The following is an 18,129-nucleotide window of genomic DNA, read 5'->3' on the forward strand; positions in this document are numbered from 1 at the left end:
AGATTTTGTGTTCAGATGGAGTAGGAACACTCACGCAGTCTGTTATTGCAGTTCAGCTGCGAGAGGACTAGCAAAATGTTTGGGCAGAAGTATGTCCAGCCATCACATCTGTTGCTAAAGTGGTCCAGAGTTTGCACCATAAAAGCGCACAAGTGAAAATGCAAAAGAAGGAGAGTGAAGCATTTCCAGTGAGTGAAGAGCTAAGCCACAACTCTTAAGTGTCTGTTAATAATGAAGAGTCCTGTTTTTCTTGGTATTGTCCTCTATCATCTATGACCTTGCAGATCTGAGATATGCCGTTGATTACTGCAGAAGAAGGTCAGCACCGCACTGATGATAAGCCAGTATCTGAAGAGCAAAGGGGAAATCTGCTTGTTTTCTTTGGAAGGATCTCACTGTTTTATGTAATCTTTGTATAGCACCTGCAAATCAGTGACTGGTACTTTTGAAATGTATTTCCTTCATCAAAAGCTATTTGAAACAACAGGTAGCACCTATCCATTCAGTCTAAGCTCCCTTGACATTTTTAAATGACAGATAATGAAAACTGTCTTCATTATTACTCAAGCAATTTCATCAGACTGTCACCAGCAAACAATGGCAAATTAAAGACTGAACAACCCTCAGCTCTACTCTCTGAGGTATGTGTGTGAGAATACCTGATGTCTTTCCTACAGCTTTTAGGAAATTAGGAAAAGAGGTGATTTTGCAGGTGGGAAGTGTTCTGATGTGTGAGGTACTAGAGGTCAACAGGAACATGTTAAAATCTATCTGGAAACCAGTGGTCAGATGGCATAAACAGGGAGCACAAATGAATGAGTGATTGTGGGCGGGAGATGAGGCTTATCTAACAGAGTGCCGAGTTCTGCGCTGCCTTCAGTTTATGAATGGAGTTAAAGCTTAGTGCCAAACAGAGCATATTGCAATTGTCTAATCCATAGGTGACAGAGGCAGATGTGATAGTAGGCAGAGCTGCCTCCAGAGAGGGCTCATCGGAAGAGCCAAGTCAGCCTGGCATTATTGCTACCTGATTATTGACAGCCGGTCCAGGCCCCTGATTCTGAACCTAGCTGAAGGAGACACTTGTGAGGTGTGGTGTGAGCTTATCTTCCCCTTCTTCTCTCTCCCCAGCCAACACTGCTTCAGGCTTGCCTGGTCTGAGCGTCAGTCACCTGCATCCTTCCCCCTCACCCCCCTGAAGTCATAGACCTCACCAAGGTGCCCCCCGCAGTTAGATTAAAGGGAGATAGAGAGTAGAAGGGGCATTTCACAATAAAACATCATTTATATGAGCTGGCTGTGGTATGGAAGAGGCTAGCACCATGGAGTGAATTATAGGGGTCCAGAAAAGAAAGAGGCTACGGCAGAGAGAGGGTTGTTATTGGAGGACACAGGGAGCAAAATGACTGAGATAGAGGGTATAGATAAATAGTTAGAAATAACCACAGTGGTGTGATTTGGAAGGAAAGTCAGTCACTACTTCAGTCACCAGTGGTGTTCAGTTTAGGGAGCCGAGTGGTAAATTACAGGCAGGTTAGGACTGTAAGAACATCTGTGACCCTGTGAAATGCTGGAGAGAGAAAAGTTGCAGTAGCAGTGAGTAAGGTTCAGATCTCATCTATTTGAATATGAGTACCTCAAGGTGAAATAACAGAAGGAGAGGAGGCGGGAATATTGATTTCTGCCTCACAAAACAGACAACGACGCCTACTTGTTCATAGCAAGAATTTAACCATTCGCTTTAATGGGCCAGTCTGCAGTACTGTGGGGGCTTGGTTTTTTCTTTGTGTGCCATCTCAAGGGGAAATCATGCTGAAGTTGTTTTTATTTTATTGTAGGGAGAGACATGAACAAAATTTCACCCTCAGACACCTGTGTGGTGACTCCAGGGGCAGCTGTGGTCTGTGAGTGTAACTTGCCTGCAGTTGTACAGCCAGCGGGTACCCTCAGCAGCTGGAAGCTGAAGGAGTAGCACTGGAAAACACAAAAAGCCTGTTATGCCAAGAGAGCTGTTGTATGTGTTGGCAACAGATGACTTCTTCTGTCTGTCTGAGGGCAGACTTAGCTTCCTTCTGTCTATCCCGCAAGAAGGATGCTCCTAGTGAAAGGACAAGAGAAAACGCTTTAAGCTGAAAGAGAGTAGATTTAGATTAGTCCTCGGAAAGAAGCTGTTCCCTGTGAGGGTGCTGAGGCGCTGGCACAGGGTGCCCAGAGAAGCTGTGGCTGCCCCATCCCTGGCAGTGCTCAAGGCCAGGTTGGACGGGGCTTGGAACAACCTGCTCTAGTGGAAGGTGTCCCTGCCCGTGGCAGGGGGTTGGAACTGGATGAACTTTAAGGTCCCTTCCAGCCCAAACCAGTCTGTGGTTCTGTGGTTCTATGAAATTTCCTTTTGTTGGTTTTACACCATGAAAGCACACAGATGTGTAGCTCAGTGCTGTGGGGCGGGCATGGCAGAGAACATGGTTGGTAGCTGTGCATGGGTGCTTGCTGTCTTGGACTAGGCTCAGCAGGTGGCTCAATGGAAACAGGAGGTGCGTTTTGCAATTTTCTGAGTTGCTGCCGTGTCTCTTCTCATTGAGGTCAGAGATGGTCAAAGGGAGTGCAAAGTCATGGCTGAGAATCTTAAAAGGCTTGAGGGTCAGGCAATTCCACAGCCAGGTTCTCCTGGCAGCACCACAGCATGCAGTGTCTGTTAGCAGTTCCCTGTAAAACATAGGGATGGTGTAGCAGGAGCAGTGTTCCTGGGCAAACATCGATTTTGGAGTCTCCTGTATGCCAAAATTTCCCACCCTTGTTTAGTATGAATTCATATTTTTCTTGTGCTTTAGAGACATATGTTTCCCCAGATTCTGTTTACCTGATTTCCCTTCTGATTCAGTATCTCTTCTCTCCTTCTTCTCCCTCTTTTTTTTTAATAATAGGAGATAATGCTGAGCATTTATCTCTGTGGCTGCATGGTGTTTGCCTCATACCTGCTTATTGACTTGAGAGACGACTTTCTAAATAGAGCAAGAGCTTCCTGCAATTGGAATGTTATAAAACCTGGGATTTGTTCATCACGTTAGAGTTTTGATGTGGCATACTATCTTGAAGGGAGCTAGACCAACTAGATGGCTCTCTGGAGATCCCTAAGAGTATTTTAACTGTAGGCCCAGTTATGTGCTCCAGCCCAAACTTGATTAAGGCTCAGGTTGTTCAGGTGCAAACAGAAAAACACAAACTAACTCTTCCTCTCTTTTTGGTGTAGGTAGGAAAAGAGAGAGCAAAGCCTTTATTGCCCAGCTGAATTTGCCATCGCCTGTACGCTGTTGCCATAGGGTGATGTGGTGCAGGTGATCCATCAGCCAGTCTTCTTCCTAACAGAGAGCTCTGTGCACTGTGTAGCTGGTGAGGTGGTAGTAATTGGTACTGGGGAGCTGCCAGTGATCTTATGCCAGCAGTGGGGACAAAGGTAGGTGTGTGTGTGTATATGGATACTGATGTTGATGCAAATATATGTGCCTTTCCCTTCTCTGTGTCTGTGAAGTCCTACCCAACTCAGGGTGTAGAGGGACTCTTCACCAAACCAAGTTAAGAATGTTCTCCAGTGTTTGCAGCACTGATGTGTTCAGCAAAAACTGGGAGAACTCAGGGCAATATCTAATACTAAAAGACACTGGACTAGAAAGAAAGCCACAACAGTCTCTCCCCCTCCCCCAGGCCTGATTTCCTAATCTTTTAGAAATGATTTACAATAAATAAAAGGCTTTCTGAAAGAAGGATTATTTTTTTTTCCAAGTTAACAATGGATGTTAAACTGCCCTTCCCTGTGGTCCTCTCCCCTCTCTTTCACACTGTCCAGCTTTAGGCTTCATCCTGCAGAGATTCATGAAGGCAGCTCCCCCGTGCCCATGCAGAGAGATCGCTGCGGGTATGGGAACCATAATCACCTGGATTTCTTACAGAAATGGGTTGTTTCCTTTCGAGAAGGCTCATTAGAGCACGCAGCCATGGAAAACTCAAAGCTCATGAGAAAAAGGTTTCACAGAGCCTGATCTCTCTCTTGTCCTGCAACTCCTCTGATCATTTAGACCAGAGCAAAAAGAGGGCAAAACCCCCCAAACCTAAAGCAAACAAACAAAGCAAAACATCTTCCTAATGATGTGTGCTCTTCATTTCCAGCAGTGGCAGCATTTTACACCCACTTTGTGCAGGTGTGCATGAATGCAGAAGTTGGGAGGCAGTACAGAGAGCAAAGCTCTTAAAGAGTTAGTAGAGCTTCTCTGCTGGAAGGTTATAATCACACTGAAAGAGGGAAATCTTGCCTCTGCAGACAGGAAATATGTGAAGCAATTTCAGCACAGAGTTGCCAGAGATAAAATAGCTCATAAACTGAAAAAAAAAAAAAAATTAATGTAGGGAACACTTAGCATTGTCCAAATGTGCCATGTCAAAGCTCATAGTTTGACTGCAGAAGAAGGGGTGTACAGGCTACAGATGTGCACAGTGACTACATCTGTTACCTGCAAGGAGAAGCACACATCACTGGTCCTGTGTATGGTGATTGCTGACAGATTCTTCTTAATGGTGACTGGTTTTCTTGAGGGAAGGTTTTTAAGCATCGGTGACTGAAAAGGCTTGATTTGCTATTGCATTTGAGGTGGAACAGTGGAACAACTGTGTGGTTGGGGAAGAGGCTTCACTTCAGAGAATGGATGCTCAGGAGCAGGGTGTGACTTCAGCCTCTCCAGCCTTCACATGCTACAGCTCCATGTCACCATTTCGCCTGTCCTCAATTCCATCTTCAAAAGTTCCTGGTTCTCAAATGTTTCCACCTCCTCCAGTTGTGCCAGTTCAGCCGCTTGTGAGGATGAAATCTACACTTGAGCTGGTCTGGCGTTAAGGATTTGTTCTTGTTAGTAGGGCCTTTAAAAAGAAGTTGGACCATTTAAACAGCTCACTTGTGCGTGTGGCACTAACTGAGCGTGTGGCCAGATCCTCCTAAACTGGGTTTGCTGCAAGTGGAATAGTGCAACAGGGCCACATCCCTGTACACGTTGTTCACATTATTTGTGTGAGTAGCTCCATTGTGTTTCAGTGGGACTCTACTTACACATGTAAAATTAAATGTTTGCAGGGCCGGGCCCTTAAAGAGAATAAAAGCCACGACTGGGGTGTGCCATGCTCTGAACCATGTATAGAAAGCATGATGCAAATGTATTTTGCTGGCTGGCCTATCTTGTCTGATCTGTCTGCTCTGAGAACTTGAGCTCCTGTAGCAACTTTCGTTAGGCTTGGTTTGCGCTGGGTGGAAGAGGACCCTGTTGATCTTCTGTCCTTGATGCAGCCAGGGAGTTGTGAGGAGAGTACACAGGCTGTAACATCTCCAAGATGTTCCCAGATTTGCTGGAGTGCTCTGAAGAGCCGGGACAGCTGGCTTCTCTGGGGCACCTTCTGTGAGCGTGGCTGAGGGAGGACAAGATGGGGGGGATGTTCTTGAGGTTGGCAGTGGCTGCCCTGGGGTCTGGGGCTCTGATACCTGAAATCCTGCCTTGCAGCCTGTCATCACACTTGAGATTTCTGGGAGCCTGTTGTTATCAGACCCCACGGTAAAGCCCTTCAAAGGGTAGCAGAAGGGATTTCTCAGCTGAGAATCCCTCTCGGGAATTCAGTGCTGATGGCAGTTTGCTGTGGCAGATTCCCAAAGGTGAAGTAGCAATGTAATTCTAGACAGTGAGGCAAAGCACCTTGATAGTTCCTATCCAGAGCCCCAAAGAGAGGAAGGAAGAGACATCAAGCCGTTGGAGGGGAGAGGCTTGGTGTGGTTATTTGAGACTGCTGCCTGCAGAGTTGCACAGTCATTTATAACTGCTTGAAATGTGGGGGGATGGGGTCAGGGGGATGGGAGGGGAGTTGGAGGAACCACAGCATCTGTGAACTGGTAGCATTTTGTGCTCCTTTTCCCTGGCCTAACTCCTCAAGGGATGAGACAGTGAAGTCCAGGGTCAGAAGAGGGAAGAGGACAAAAAAGGGAGTTTGCTAACACCTCTTTATTTTATCACTGCTGTTGTGTGTGTCAGGATTGAAACACAGGATAGGATTTTCAAAGGTACCTTCAGGAAGTGCAAATTGGGTGCCTGGCTCCTCAGAAAAATCCCAGGTTCTGCTGTTCCAGGGAAACAATCTTCTTGTTAAGTGAACCACGATGGGTCCCTGGTGTTAGTGATAGCAGAACCAGGTTTTCTGTTTAAAGCACCACGAGGCATGTTCTTTCCTTACACCCTGATTTGCTGCCTGGCCAGTCTAATCTGTGCTGTTACTGCTATTGCAAGCTTTCATGTACTCAGTCCGCTGAACCCTCTCTGGTGTGGGATACATGAGGGAGAGGAGGAATGGTAGGTGTTACACTGAAAAAGACATGCATCAGTGTAAAACCAGAGAAGGCTTATATGTGAGGCACAGGAGCGGGCTGAACTGATGGTGACAGAGGTGATCGTTGAAGTAGAGCTGATCAGTTTGGTTTCACCAACACTTCAGCTTTCAAAAGTGCTGCTGCCGTCCGTGGAAAGGTACAGGTAGAGCTACTGTTGGTGGGTGAGTGGGAAAGACTGGCCAGAGACCAAGGGTTTCCACCTTTGGGTCATGGATCGTGGGAACTTACAGCCTGAAGGAGGCAAGAGGCAGCAGTGGTCTGCCCGGTGGGAAATGTTCAGGGGCTCTGGTCAGTGTATCAAAAGGGGTTACAAACCTCCTGTTGAAAAGCATCCCCCCTGCCTCAAGGAAGAGTATCTGCTAGGATAAGAGGTGTGAATTAGCTACAGTTGCAGTGATCAGGAAGCCATACAGAGTTCATCAAGGATGTTTCCAAGCTGGCATGGAGAAGGGGAGGAGCTGAGCGGGACAAAAAGAGAAAAAGCCCCTTAGGGACCGAAGAAAGAGGAGAAGGTTTTATCTGTCAGAGCAACACACGGTGTGAATGCTTAGTGTGAAAGGGTCTTCTTCCAAAAAGCCGGGTTACTCAGAAGTGGGAGTTGGACGTGGTAAGGAGCGGTTCGCCTGAGGATAAAGAGAACACACTCCGCATTTCCATTCACTTCTGTTGTATTGGCAAAACAGGTTATTCAGGCATCGTGGATATGCAAAACCGATCAGCTTGCTTTCTCTGGTTAGACTGCAGCGGTTCTGTGCATCTGTGTGCCACGGGTGGTTTGGAAAGCTCTTCCTCACAACCCACAAGATCGCCCATTTTAAGAACATTTTGTGGAGGTGAAAGATAGGTGGACGTTGAAAGCGCTCTTTTCACAGAGTAAGCCGAAGACTGAAAAGGGTGGGGGATTGCTACAGAGCTTCACAACTCCTAACTGCTAGCCGGTTTCAAGCTACATGGATGTTTACTCCCCCCAGACGGAGCGTTTGTTCAGGATAGGGCCCTTGAGCATATTTAGGAGTTGATAGGTTGTGTCTGTTTGTCATTACAGTCTGGTTCCTCCCTGTTTAGTTGCAAGCTGCTGCTTAACCCAGGGCTTTTTCCCATCAGAAAAGGCCCTCAGATCTCTCGGGGCAGCTACACCAACCCGCTGGCAGCCGGTGGGCAGGCAAGCTTCTCAGCCATCAGGTAGGAGAAATATGCTTCTCCTGCAGGAGCTCCCTCCCGCTTTCCTCCTACCCTGCCGGTACCCAGCCGTCCCTTTCTTGCTCCACAAATACTGTGGTAGGGACATTCCGTGCCCGGCTGGTGTCAGGGCGCAGAACCACCGCGCTGCCTACCCACTAGCCGGCCCCCAGAGAGTGCGCCCGCGGCTGGCTGCAGTGCCCAGAGCCCACCTCGCCTCCCCAGCGCATCGCAGCCCCTCCGCGGGCGGCTGGCGCTGCCGGGAGGCCGAGGCGGTGCCCGGTGGAGGTGCCATGGCGCGATGTGCCGGGGCAGCCGAAGCGGCGCCGGGCAGGACGGTGCTGAGCAGGGCTGGCAGCACACCCAGCCCCTGCGTGCGCCTCCCCCGGGGGCCGTGCGAGGCATCGGGGCTTGGCGGCGGAGAGCGGGCCCCCTTCCCCGTGCCCCCGCGGGGCCCCCGCCGTTTCCGTTAGGGGGCGGGACCCTCGCGCCTCCTCCGGGGAGCGCGAGGTGCTCGCGCGCCGCCGGCGGGGCGGGCCGGGTCGGAGCGGTGCGAGGGGGGGCGCCAGCTCCCGCGCCCCGTACTCACAGGGCCCCTCCCCTGCGGTCAGTTTAAGAAGAGCCCTGGGCGCGCGGTCTCTTTAAAGAGGGGGGAAAGAGGCGGGGCCGCCCCGAGGCGGGGGACAGGCTATGTTAATGGCCGGGGCGGTGCCGCGGCTGAGTAGGGTGGAGGGCGCTCGCCGCGGCAGGCCTGTCCCTTTAAGAGCCCGACTGCTACCACCGTGTAGGCAAAGGCGGGAGGGGAGCGTGTGCGGGGGGGTGGGGAGGGGGAAGGGACACAAGCTCCGCCCTCTCGCTGGGGAGGGGCGGGGCGGGGGGGCCGGGCGAGACCACTGCCCGGAACGGGGAGTAAGAGGCGGTCCCGCCAGCAGAGTGAGTAGGGGACAGTACCATTCCCGGGGCGGGGCGCGCGCGACGGGCGGTACCATTCCTCTCTCCTGGTTGCGGGACGCGGCGGGAGGGGGGAGGCGTAAGGGGGGGGGGGGGGGGACCGGTGGGAGGAAAAAGGAGGTGGGGGGGAGCTGGCGGGGGGAGCATGCGAGAGGGGCTTTATGGGCGGTACCATGTGTGCGGGAAAGAGAGGGGGGAGGCGCTGGCGGACAATGGAGCCTGTGTGTGTTTGCGGGAGGGGGAAGGACCCGCCGTCGCCGGGGGGAGACGCTGCGCCGCCCCCTCCCGCCCGGGGCTGAGAGGAGCCTCGGCCCGCGCCCCTCCCCCACGGCCCGGCGGTGAGTGAGGGGAGAGGCGGCGCGGCGGGCACCGCGCGACCACCGGCACCGGCGGCGCCGCCTGCTCAAAGTTTGAGAGTTGGGGGAGGCCGGGGGCATCGGCGGCGGGGGGCAGCGCTGTCTGCGGCTCCGCGGCTTGCCCCCGGGCCCCGCCGCGCCGAGGGTGTGGGGTGCCCCGGGGATGGGGGGATGCCCCGAGGTGCGTGGGGTGTCCCGGAGCTGCGCTCTGCGGAGGGCCGAGAGCAGGGGTGCCCCGAGCTAAGGGTGGGGGAAGCCGTGATGCTGAGGTTGCGCTGGGGTCTCTGTGCGGTGGAGGGATGTGTGGGGTGCAGGGGGTGCCCTGGGGCCACAATCTATGGAGGGATGTGTGTGGACCAGGGAGTGCTTTAAGGGTTGTGCTCTGTGGAGGGATGTGTGGGGTGCAGAGGATGCTTTAGGGCTGTGCTTTATGGAGAGATGTGTGGGGTGCAGGAGATGCCTTAAGGCTGTGCTCCGTGGAGGGATATGTAGGGTGCAGGGGATGCTTTAAGGCTGTGGTCTGTGAAGGGATATTTGGGGTGCAGGGGATACTTTAAGGCTGTGGTCTGTGGAGGGATATTTGGGGTGCAGGGGATGCTTTAAGGCTGTGCTGTGTGGAGGGATATGTGGGGTGCAGAGGGTGCCCGGGGCTGTGGAGGGATGTGTGGTGTGCTTTGGGGTACATAGGAAGCCCTGGAGCTTGTGCGGGATGGAGCTTATTGCGTTGTGGTAAAGGGGATACCCTGAGGCTGTGCTCTACTAAGGGGTGTATGGATTGCTCTGGCTTGCAGGGGATGCCCATAGAGGTTGTGCTGTGTGAAGGGATGTGTGGCATGTCCCAGATTGCTCTGTGGTGCATAGGGTGCCCTAAGAGCTGTGCTATGTGGAGGGCTTTGTGGAATTCTCTGTGGTGCAGGAGATGCCCTGCTGCATGGAGGGATGTGTGGGATGCTTTGGGTCACACTGGGCTGCATGGGGCGGCAGTGTGGCTGTGCTGTGTAGGGTGCCCTATGTTGTGCTGGGGGTACTGGGTGCCTGCGTGGCTGTGCTGCATGGAGGGGTGTGGGGTGCTCTGTAGGCCATGCTTCGTACCTACGTGTGTGGAGTGTGCTGTGCTGAAGTGCACTGATGGGGCTGTGCTGTGTGGAGAGGAAGATGGTGTTGGGTGTGTTAGAGAGCTAGTTGTGTTTTTAGTCTCAGCAAGGGATGGGGACATAGGGTAGAAGAGACCGCAACACCAGGGCTGTTGGGACTGAGGTGCAGACTGTCTTAGGAAAAAGAAAGGGGTGCAAGTCGGGTGAGAGCTGGGTGTGTAGAATTTGCACTGGGCCTGAAGTGAGGGGCTGGGGGACAAAGGTTTACAGTAGGGATGCAAGGAGTGGGGTATGAGGTGAAGCATAGAGTGAGGGATGGGAGATGGTACTTGGAACATTAGATCATGTGGACTGTGCTATGAGGGAGGGATTGAGGGGCTTTGTTGTAGGAAGAACTGAAATACAGGTGTCCACAGGAAGGAATGCGGAGAGGTGGATGAAGAAATGTGGACTCTGAGATATGCTGGCAAGAAGTAAAATGGTACATGAGGAAATGGATGTAGTAATGGGAGGATGTGAGGAACTAAGGCTAGAGTGGTTGAGAGAAAGATATAGGGGAGTGGGATTGTGGTATGGCAAAGCACTGGGTGCCAGAATGTGGGCTAAGTACTTTCAGCTCAGGGGAGGTGGTGCACGGTATTATAAAGGGAATTATAGGGGTCCAGAGCTGGGAAGCAGTGTAGATTATTCAGGGAAGGAGGAATCCAGGGAAGCAAAGCATGTAGTGTGGAACTGGTATGTGGGATAGTTGTGCAAGAGGAGTTTGTGGGAGAAGATCTTGTATGTAGGGATTGTGGGGAAGAGCAGGGGAAATATGTGTGTTTGGGAATGCTTGCTAGGTAGAGAAGAGGCACTGTGCATGTGCATGAGAGGCAGTCTGAGCCCTGGCCTGCTGTGAAGAGGTGTTAGGGAGGCTGTTAGTGGGTTGAGAAGCTAATTCTGCAGATGTACTGAACCTCATCAGGTTAAGGGCTGGATGGAAGTGGGGAAAAAGCCCCAACACTGGAGGCTTAAGATGCTTTAGGAAATGATGGAACAGCTGGATGTGTGTAAGCATCAAGGCTCCACTTCTAAGATGAGAGAGAGCACCCCGTGTTTCTGTGTTGTCCAGCTCGATGTCCCTGAGCCACTGTGTAGGTGATGGGATGATAGGACTAAAAAGGCCTCTGACAATTGAATGCTTGGGATGTGGATGGTGGATGCTACTCTGGGCAGGTAGAAAAAGCATGAGGACACAGATGGGAAGAATCCAATGTGACAGTCAATTGTGGGTTGTTATTTGGGTATGAAATATTAAGGTGGGATGATGACATGGTTAGTGGTTTAATAGTAAACAAAATGAGAAATCAGGAGACTGGCATGTAGCAAAGAAAGTATGAGAAGTGGCACAGGATTGTGGAGCGGTTCAAAGCCTGCCAGCATGGAAGGGAAGGTGCATTTATGCTCTAGGTGCCAAACCTAACTTGGGATGCTGAAAGTGGTCTGGAAATAACCCTGATGCTCATGGCTACTTTTCTGGGAGAGGACCACCAAGTCTTGTAGCTCTTACCTTGTAAAGTAACATCTTCCCCTTAGTTTGGGCATTAGCCTCACTGATTCTGGGGCAGAGGAGAAAAGGTTGAGCCAAGCCCAGTTTGTCTCATTAAGCCTCCCTGTTGGTGATGAGTTGCTCTACTGTCAAAACACAGTTGGAGGAAGCGGGGGAGACAGTTCTTCCAGTTTTGAGGGGTTCCGGAAACGTTTTTAGTTTCCTTGAAAGTATTTTGTCCTCAATTTCTCTGTGAAAAGCCCACACACATCTTAGGATGCTCTGAAGCATCCTTAAATGTATCAAGCTTGAAAAGCGGGGGGGGGGGGGGGGGGGAGGGGGAGGGGGGCAAGAAATGTAGATATTTTTCCCCTTTCTGTTTTGCTGGAATATTTGGTCAGTCATTGTTCAAAATGTAACAAAAACCAAGTGTGGAGAGCTGGGCAAGGCATTACATAGAATCAAATTAAGAAAAACCACAGGGTAAAGAATGAATTAACATACCTAGACAGCTTCTTGTTTACCTTTTCCTGCTGTATGTTGGGGCTGTAATGCCCTATTGCTGTCTGCAGTGGGGTGTTACAGGTGTTGCGCTGGGGCGGCTAAAGAGAGGCTAAAAGCACAGGGCTGTACGCCCTATGCTTGCAGCAGAGGCACATGCCCGCACATCCCACAGAGCGATCAGCTTTCTTAGGCTTCACAGGGATTGCTTTGGTGGAATTCTCTAGCCATTCTGGACAAGTTGCCGTGATGGCTCTGTTATGTGGTGCTTTGTTGTGTTTTTTTTTTTTTTTTTTTTAAATAGTGATCTCCAAAGAGATTATTTTTAATGAATGTGTCCTTTTTTTATTACTCGAAGAAAAAAAAAAAAAAAGGCAAAAGAAAAAAAAAAAGCTCAAGGGCTCATATTCTTTCCCTGTCTCCCTGGCTGGCCCCTCCTCAAACAACAGAAGAAAGGCATGTTTCTGTTTTTAACTTGGAGTTAGCAACGATGTCACTTTGGGGATTTCGGACTTCTCTTTTTTTTTTTTAAATCACTTTTGGGGGGGTGTGGTGTTGGAGTCTCTTTTTTTGTGGAGTGGGGTCTGTGAATCTCGGGTCTCTGTGCTGTTGTGAACTCTTAACACCTTAATTGAAGGGGTGGAGATGCTGAATCACTAACAAAGAGCTCCTTTATCCAAAATGTTAATCAATCATTGACGTGAAATAAGTGTGAACAAAACCAAACAAAAAAGAAACCCCACCCTAAACAAGTTTTTGTCTCAGTCCCCCTCCCCTTCAGCTGCTCATCTTTGGTCAGGAGACCAGAGATTCTTTCAGGATGCATTTTGTGCATGGGGATGTATTTGGTTTTGGCGATGTTTGGTGAAAAGTTCCGTTGCTAATTTACCGGCATAGTCTTCCCAATACAGATTATTGAGCTCACAGATGCAATAAAGATGTTCTGGGAGAAACTGCAGTCTGCTCTGGTGTGAGGGAAGTAGCTAGGCTATGACAGCACTGTTGTAACCAGCTTTCTGTGCGCTCGGGGTGTGTGTGCAGAGGTGCCTTTTGAGTTTTGGTGCTGAGGTTTTTTGGGAGGGGGGTGGGGGTATTTTGCTTTCCTCTCTTGTGATCAGTTAACTTGTTTATCAGCAACACGGTCTTCTCAGCTAGGTGGACCTCAGTTTTAATGTGAAAGAAAATAAGTAGGTTTCTTTTGGTACTACCAGAAACTTTGTAGATCTCTTCTGTATGTTATGAATACAAAGGGTGTGGACTCGTTCTTCCCTGTGCTTCCCCTCTCCCTCCCCCCATCTTGCATTTCATCTTTACAGCTAGTGTACTTGGATTGTTTTCAGTTAGGGTTAGTCCTCAGCCAGAGAAACTGCATTTGTCACTAAATACCCAAATATAGAAACTAAGGGTAACTATAAGCCATGAGGCTAAAATATTCATATACAGCAGCTTTTTTGAGCAGTCTGTATGTCTGAGGTGGGTAAGAATGGAGTACCTCTGATCCATATTTCCTTGCTGCTCTGTAATGTCCTGACTTTTCATAACTATTTGTTCTTATTTGCTTCTAGACTTTTTTAGCTCTTGATTTTCTGATATGGTGTGTCAATTCTGTTGCCTTACAAACTGTGCCAATGGCTTAGGAATTTTGCTGGGTCTCTTACAAATTCAGATGAAAAGGTCCCCAAAACTATAATAACTTTATCCCATGGAGCAATTTATACTAAAGTGATTATTCAAACTAATTCCCATCTTAAATGAGAGCTGTGTTAGCTAGCAGAGTTTGTTCTCTTCTGCTTTCTAGAAGTTTGCCAGACTTCTTTAGAGCGATGCACGCAGCCTTCATAAAATCCTTCTATCTAGTCTGCATGGCCTTGGACTTCACAGAAATCTCAGTGCCTCACTAAGGTCTGTGGTCTGTTTACATAGATATGAAGTCCTTTAACCCAGCAAGATTTGCTGTGGGCTTGGATTTCCTTCTTATAAGCTCTGCTGGAGTCCCTCTAGTCTTCCTGCTGGCAAAATGAAGGTGTTAACATAGGTTTTCGGTGCAACTTGTGAATGGAAGGAGATTTCAGTGATGAATTTTTGTCTGCTAAAACTGCTTTCTCCCTGTACCTTTACTTGTCTGATAGGTTTGGGTTTTGTTTCCTATTTTTAAAGTTTAATAATTTTGGAGCTGGACCTCCTTTGTGGTAGGGACTCTCTGCAAGTGCAGAACAACAGGGACCTTTTCATAATAGGAATTCCAGATGATCTTGAAGAACTCAGGCAAAAAAAAAATCCATCTGTTGGGGGAAATTCCTGAAGAGTTGCCTTTAAGACCATGCAGTCTTTACAGATGCTGGTTAACAACAATAGTAAAACCTAAGGTGACATTTCAATGTGTGCTGAAGCCAGATGAACTGTTACAATGTTGGCTGTGGTTTATGTTTTTGAAGTGGGGTTGTACTTTAGTTGTACACCCTTACCTATTGGCCTACCCACCTTTACGTGCCTGGTAGCATGCCTGTGGCATTTCTTTTGGTGCTAGAACTTGGCTTTTGAGATACTGGCTTTTGTCCATTTCAGCTCTGCACCAACCTTCTGTGTGTGCTGGTACTGCTGTTGGAGCAGCTGGATGCTGAAATGGATCAAGAAACTCATATGGATTATGAGGAGCCTAGCAAAAAAGAAATGATTATACTCAGCCTGCATCAGTTTGCCAAACTGGTTCACAGTTTGGCCATGCAAATGGCTGTACGGGCACATCAGACAGTGTGGTGCAGGGATGGATGTAAATATTGGTAGCAGCAGTTCTTTAAGCTGGCGTTTCTGCCAAAGGAATGCTCATCTGACTATATCTGTAAAAGTCTTCTAAACTTGCTAAGTGTTATTTACACCTATTTGTTACAGCTTTCCTTGCCTGAGAACAGTTCCTTCAGCTTACCTGGTTCTTCTTGCCAAAAATGTTTCTCATCTGAGCATGTATGCAATACATAAAACCAGTCTTTAAGAAGCGTTAAACCGGGCAAAAAGAGGATAGTGGCTCAGCTATGAAAGAGTTTCTGCTGCTTCAAGACTTGTCTGGTGATACAGAACATGTAGTATAAATTGACGGTAGACTATTTAGTATGGTTGCAATTATGCAGTGAAACTCATGCTGTGAGAATCATAGGGGCAAGAATTCAAGAGTTAAAAAGGGTCTGATGTCTGTAGGAATATAAAGAATATTCAATTATCATAATCAGTGACAATAGAAATCTTGGAAGATTTGTGGTCTAAACCTTGATTTTTATTCTGCTCTAGCAGATGTGCTTCTATATTAGGAAAGAGAGGGAGGGAACAGCTTGTTGTGCCTGAGTTTGCTGCGGGGCTCTCGCACAATTCTCTGGAAACTTGATTGTTTCCAGTGTGTGAGATGTCCCATTAAACTGCACAGGCTTCTGGCTGCACCCTGCTGACCTATCCTGCAATAGGTCACCTATCTGAGCTACTGAACTACTCCTACCTGACTTCGTGCATTTGTTTACTCCTCATTCTGAGGGCTGTTCTTACCTGCTCTCAATGCCGTTTTTTTATCTACTTGACAAAACTCACTGAATTCATTTTAAAGACTGTTAGGAAATTACAGTTTACTATATCTAAAGAATGAATGTTATCTTTTTAGAGTAGATAGACATGCTCCAAGATCCCTGTTTTTCAGACAGACTTAAAAGCAGAGGTGAGCTTCTCCCTGTTTGGTGTCTGAGAAGGAGCTTATGGAATAGGGAAAGAAGATGAAAAGTGGAACTGTAAGGTGGTTGGCTTGTTTGTTTGTTTTCAAAGCCTAGGTAGAATCCATTAAATCCTTCTGAAGGCAGGAAAATGAAAAGTATGCTTTACCAGTGACCAATTTCTTTCAGCAGTAGGGTTGAGAAGTGGTAGAGCAACAGTGGCTGAAAGGTGGTGAAGCAGTGTTCTCCGAGACACTCAACTGAAAATTGGGTGCTGTAGTATTGAAAACAATACTTGTTCTAAGTGCTCTTTGTTGGTATATTGCAAAAAGAGTGTATGTTATACACTGATTTAGCTGCATATGGGAATGCAGGAGAGCTTATGGCTTTCTGTAGTGACTTCAGAAGAGCTGTGATTTGAGTACAGAGAGCCATACAGCTGCCTGATTGATTCCTAGCATTTGCAGTTACCCTGAGCTGGTTGTCCTGTTTTCGTGGCTGCTTGGCCTCTTAAGAAAGTGTGCCACTGTATTTTTGCTGCTTACCTTTGTGGTGGGGCTGTCTGCATAGTAACAGAGCAAGGGAGCTTCAAATTTCTGACCCCTCTTGTCACCGGATGGTCTCCATGTGCCCCCTGTTGTCCTCTATGCCTTCTGAACAAAGGGTGCAGATATCTGGTTTACCTTATCAGTAGTGTGGCTGGGGCCCATCGGCTCTTTTGAAACCAGGTTAGGTTGGATTTAGTGGTGAACTTGAGAACAGAACCTATCTCTTAATGTTCCTAAGATTTATTTACTCGACAGTGTTACTTACGCTCTACAAAATGCTGTAAACCTTTGAGTCTGTTTGTGTCTGTTGAGTGAGGCTATCTTTCCCACCTTTGCAGTGTGTATGGAATAATGCAAAACCTGAAGCAGAATTCTGGTTTAGTGATTCAGATTAAAAACACTGGGTAAGAACAAGTACTAGACCCTTTTTCAGGTTACTCAGAGCTATGCTTTCTGCACTTTGCTAAACTGACTTCTTCAGGTGTCTTGCTATCGCTGTTCCACTGCCTGTGAAATGGGAGCATTGTATCTAAGTACCAATCTGGTTTTGTTTGAGGGTTGATTAGAAATGTATTTGCAGTGTAATATAAAAGAAAGCTGCAGCCTGTTGAGGTGAGCAGCCACAGCTTCTACAGCGAGAGCTGTTCCAATGGAGAGTTTAGGCAGTCTTAGGTATGGAGAAACTTCTCAGAGCTTTTGCTAGCGGGACTGAAGTTTTCCACCGTGTTTTATATGTATGTATGAGCCAGGAGTAAAGAACTTCAGGCCAGCTTGTTAGCAAGAAAATGTTTTCTTCTCTCTCTTAAAATAAAAAATATTTAACCTTCTTGTGGTTCGGGATAGAAAGTTGAAACTGTCAGGCAAATATCCACCATCCAGCAGAATGTTCTTGTGAAAGCCAGCTTTGATTTGACAGTTGTGAGCTGTTGAAAATAGTGCTCTGTTTATCCAGTACAGTAAATACTTTGGAGCACGTTAGGCTGTGCTGTCCATAGGTGGCTAAATCAGCAAGTATTAAATATGTACATCTTGTGTCGAGGGAGGGAGGATCCTGCAGCAGTTGCAAGTGCGTGCTTTTCATACTTCCATCAGATCATGTCAAAGCAGTAGATCTGGTAATAGACCTGATTATACAATTGCTTAATTTCTTGTCAAAATAACATTTTTACATGCAGTGTTGTGAGATCATTCTGGTGACCTCACGTTATTTATCAAATGTCAGTTTTTATCCCAGCAGCTTTGATATAATCATGTAGGATCGTGGAGTACTGTGTTCACGCAGTCTTTGCTTGCTGGAGTTCTTTGAAGTGCTTTACTCCTTAGAAGAGTCATTGCTCTGTCAAAGTTCCTACATTTAACGACCAAGAAACCAGTATACAGCAGAATACTGCACTGTGTTACTAAAGGTTGTGCCTAATTGTGCCTAACATGCCTAATTGTGAGTCTGAAAGCAGAGAAATGAGAGGTTCAGTGCACCAGGAACCCCTTGACACACATCTTGCCCAGCAGAAAACTGCCAGGGATACAGTAACTTTGCAGCTTTGTCCCTGTGGGAATGCTGCTTTGCAGCTCCGAGCTCCCTACATGTTAGTGCCTGGTGCTGTAAAGCAGCGGGAGGGCTTGTGTGAGGAAGAGGAGCAGAGGGATGGTTGGTGGCAGCAGTCCTGAATGAAAACGGGGCTTGCTGGCAGTGCTGAAAGGTAGGGATGTTTGCGGAAGCCTTGGAAAACTGCTCATTTGGGATGAGAGAGACACCAGATACCTGTGAAGATGAAGGTTAACATGAGGGAAGGTGTGTGGGTCGCCCCCAGCAATTCTGACAGGCATTGTGTTTGATGTTCCCTTGCAGCATGCTGGGGATTACTGCTTGC

General features: G+C 48.3%; 1 protein-coding gene across 4 annotated transcripts in view; it reads left to right on the plus strand.

The window, feature by feature from the left end:
- Window positions 1-18,129, plus strand: part of BCL9 (BCL9 transcription coactivator) — a 59,233-nt gene that overhangs the window by 20,004 nt on the left and 21,100 nt on the right. Inside the window, exon 1 of one of the 4 annotated variants that reach the window (XM_061344376.1) lies at window positions 8,485-8,524. The exons of 1 other annotated variant lie outside the window; for it this stretch is intronic. The gene's annotated coding sequence lies outside the window, so the exon portion shown is untranslated. Of the gene's footprint in view, window positions 1-8,484; window positions 8,525-8,549; window positions 8,574-8,722; window positions 8,881-18,129 lie in introns of those variants that run through there. 2 more of the 4 variants (XM_061344378.1, XM_061344377.1) reach the window with 2 other exon arrangements.

Source organism: Neopsephotus bourkii, unplaced genomic scaffold, assembly GCF_033783945.1.
Source record: "Neopsephotus bourkii isolate Nb327-2 ecotype Australia unplaced genomic scaffold, CSIRO-AGI_Nbou_v1 NB_214, whole genome shotgun sequence".
In the NCBI taxonomy this organism is placed as follows: Eukaryota; Metazoa; Chordata; class Aves; order Psittaciformes; family Psittacidae; genus Neopsephotus; species Neopsephotus bourkii.